Below are 3949 nucleotides of genomic sequence, written 5' to 3'. Positions count from 1 at the left end.
GTGAAGTGGAAAGAAATTAATGGACTTTGTTGTCAGGAAGAGGTTTGTGGAACCCTCTTTCTTTGTTTTTTTCAAAGATTTTATTGATTCATTTGAGAGAGAGATAGAGATAGTGAGAAAGAGCCCAACATGGGACCCAATCCCAGGACCCTGGGATCACTGACCTGAGCCGAAGGCAGATGGTTAACTGACTGAGCCACCCAGGCGCCCCTTGTGGAACCCTCTTAACTGCAAATTTCTAACATAACCCATGGCCTGCATGGTGTCAATAATTCACCACAATTACTTGCTGAAAAGGCTATATTTGGAAGACACTCCTTTCTTATTTCATGATCATTTAAGATACTTTTGATTTTCCTACTCATAAAGGTATTTCAATACCTTTTAAAGCCGCTTAAAAATCATACTAATATAGTGACCCTAAGGCCACTTTCCTGAATTACCCAGCTCTTACGAAATGTACCGTATCAGACGAATAATCAGACAGTGGCTCTCATTCATTGAGCTCTTTCCTGGAGTCTCTCTCCTGCTCCCCTGAACTGGATTGATTCCTGTACGAGTAGCAAGCTACTTTGCAGTACAGACACCTCTGAGTAGTAAGCATTCTATACAAAACCATGCACTTGTTTGTACCACCATACAGATGGTAGGCAGAACAGAAACCTCTTTAAAATTTCTTATTCTAGGTAATGTCTACACTGAGTATGGGCCTTGAACTGTCGACCCCGAGGTCAAGAGTCACACGCTCTATCGACTGAGCCAGCCAGGTTCCCCAAGAACACGAACCTTGTAACGAAAAATGAATTACGTCTCCATGTGTCATGCGGTCTTTGGCAAGCCACAATCCCTGAGCCTTAGTTTTCTCATTTATAAAATGGGGCTCCCATCCCAATGCAAACCGGCTTTATTCCATATGTCATAGGATATGCTGAGTTGGCACTCTGCTTATGCAGCTGAAAACTGCTTAAGCTTTGGATGAAATGAGTGAAAAGGCCACACAAAAATGTTGTAAGAAGAACAAATTAAACCAGTGAAACGATGTATATTTTTATAGTCAGTGAAACATTTTCCTCTAATTTAGGGAAGACTGCATTTTCAAGCACACCGATTCATTCTTGAGGAAAAAGGGGAGATTCATTATGGCAAAGGACTACATGAAGCTGCACACGACACTCTCTTCACATTTTCAACCCACCTTCCGGAAATGACTGAGATTCTCTTCTCATCTGTTCTTTCCTCGTGTTCTGGTACGTCATAACGCATGATGCACACACGCCCCCCGTCCCTGCAGACATTCTGCGTCCCTTTCCCTTCACCTTGAGCCACAGGTGCTCCTTCAACTTCCTTCCCTTGATCACGTATAATGTCCTGACTCGCAGGTGGTACCTCCTTCTGTTTCGGGTGCTCATCACTGGGCTGTTGCTCCTAGGGGTGTGTGTATGTGCACAGATAAAAAGGTGTGTCGTTAATACATGCTAACAGAATAAATATACATTACACAGTCTGCTATCAAATAATGAATAAGCACAAAGAGACACCCACATCATGATTCTATGGACTACTTAAAAGTTACTCTTCCCCAGAGCGGCTACTCTAACAAGAGGCAGCCACAAGCACTTTGGAGTCTACTGTAAAGGATGCTGGGATGGGCATGCACATTTGGTCGTTAATAACCATGACAAAGAANACATGACAAAGAAGCCATAGGGTGTATTTCCACAGGCAACAGAAATATGGATTCCTTCTGGTTCAATGTTTCTTTCCCTCTTCCAGCAGGGAAGCTTTTATCACTGCATCTGTAAGTTTGCAGCTCCTCAAAATTTTCAGAGCAATAAATGTACTGCATTCAAAAACATCGGATCTGGAAGTACTCACAGCCACATGCTGGTTAGACCCTCGATCATCCTTTCTTTGATTGGACTTGGATCTTGATCTGACTCGGCCACATAGTTCACCCTGAAAGGAGAATATTGGTATTTGGAAAACGTACTCTAAAGGAGAGGTATACCTCTTCCAAGGCCAAAAAGGTTTCATTTTTTTTTTACCTTGAAAATACTTTGAAAGCCAACCTAGTATCAAGGTAGCGTACACGCTGCGGTCACACCAAACACATGGGATGCAAGATCCTTTCCATCAGCCAGGCTGGCCATGAAATCACCTTACGGACAGGCTAAAACACGAGGCTTAATCACAGCTAGATTGCCCAGTACAAAGGCGTTTGAGAAAACAGTGCAGGACATTGAAACCTGAGTCACTTCTGCTTTGATCTCATTCCCATTTACTAGGTTCATTTTACTGCCTTAAATAACGTTTTGCTGGAACACAGAGAAAGAAACAATCCTTCTTATACTGTCTGTAGTTGTCTTCGCACTACAAGGGTTCTGATGTCCAGCTGCGCAACAGACCCACGGGCCGCCTCCTACCCCGATACTCTGCGAAGTGCACTACAAATCTCGGGGGACCCAGTTACAAGCCCCCAGCATTCCCCACTTCCTGGCCTTTCCTATACCGCCTGGTCGGCTCCCTGCCGAGGGTCCCACTGAGATTCCTGGCCTCTGTGCTCCGCCGGCAGTTGCAGGTGATTCCATTACCCAGATACCTCAACTAAGCAGGGAACAGAACCCTCACCCCCCCCCCGGGGCCAGGCCTCGCCCCCTCGTCATCTCCCCTCCTGGGCCCACTATCCTACTTGCCCCGGCCCCACCTCGAAGATGAGCGCAATGGCGGCCGCAAAGCCTGTGAGGAGAAGGGCGCTAGCTCCTCGGAACTTCCACCTAGGACGCCACAGATCTACTGTCCCAGCTGCCCGACGCCCACTGGCTCCCTCCCCATCCTGCCTCACACTTAAACTCCTGGCAGGACTGATCCTGGGACCTACCAGTCGAATTCAGGTAGCGGGAAAGCTCAGGGCAGAGAGAACACGACCGCCTCAAATGATTTCAGCTCTGCTAGCAGAACACGGGCAGCAATGCGCATGCCCAGCAACACTTGCTCAGGGCAATGAGCATTCGCACTGTTCTCTGACATCAATGAGCATGCGTGCAGAGTTGGGCACGTGCAGGGTGGGTTGAGGTTTTCCCCGCCTGTGCTGCAGCAGGAACTCGCAATCACGGGGTTAGCCCAGGAGAAGAACAGAGGCTTCAACGGTCTGCTTTTCCAATTCCCAATCTCTCCTATGCATCCAGGTACTTTGTGGACAGAGAGTCGCAACTCACCATTGGTGCCTAATGTTTATCAGGGAAATAACTGTGATGAAAGTAGCTATTAATTATTTTAATACCTATTTTCTACATTTTGATTAGTTGTTTCCTGTTTTGCTTTTGGTTGTTGTGTCATACTTGAATGAATTTTCTGACCTCTGCATGATGAACACATTAATACCTGTTTGGTTATTTTCTGTGTACTGCACATTTAAGTCACTGGATTGGTTACTAACTTCTAATTTCTCTGTATGTATCTGTAGTCATTCAGTCAGTGTGTGGTTCAGAAAGTTCTGTAGATATTGGTCCTGAGATTTAAGCTCAGTCCCCTGTATTGGTGGTGTTCAGTAATGGTGACTATGCTGCTCATATATTGTACTTCCCAAATATCAGGCAAATAGCTTGTTAAGCAAAGTTGACTCTATTGAATAACACTGTCAGGGAAAGTACTACCTGGAAGAGCCTCAGCAGATTATTGGAGGTGGAGGGGCAGGAGATGTGTTTAGTCAGATTTCGAAGTTGGTGTAGAGCCAGGCATTCAGTGTTGGGCGACGGTGTGATTAAGATTGGGTAAGAAGTGTGATAGAATGGTTTAGGTTTTGTGGCTATAGCAAGGCAAGAACATTAAGACAATGTTTCAAAGTTTCTTGTGGTTGAAAAATGTCATTTTGTACTTTTTATTGAAGAGTTGATGGATCCTCAGGTAGTTCCTGGAATGGACGATAAGTTATTTTCAGCTTTTATCTTCC

At 45.3% G+C, this 3949-nt stretch overlaps 1 protein-coding gene across 1 annotated transcript in view; it reads right to left on the bottom strand.

Annotated features, from left to right (window-relative positions):
• LOC105235150 (P antigen family member 3-like) overlaps positions 1-2945 on the bottom strand; it is a 61962-nt gene extending 59017 nt beyond the window's left edge. Inside the window, exon 1 of the mRNA XM_034649022.1 lies at positions 2879-2945. The gene's annotated coding sequence lies outside the window, so the exon portion shown is untranslated. The remainder of the gene's footprint in view (positions 1-2878) is intronic.
• Between the last annotated feature and the right edge of the window lie 1004 nt (positions 2946-3949).

Source organism: Ailuropoda melanoleuca, chromosome X (assembly GCF_002007445.2).
Source record: "Ailuropoda melanoleuca isolate Jingjing chromosome X, ASM200744v2, whole genome shotgun sequence".
NCBI lineage: Eukaryota > Metazoa > Chordata > Mammalia > Carnivora > Ursidae > Ailuropoda > Ailuropoda melanoleuca.
The sequence above is the reverse complement of the archived record's forward strand: the minus strand, read 5'-3'. Positions and strand labels throughout refer to the sequence as shown.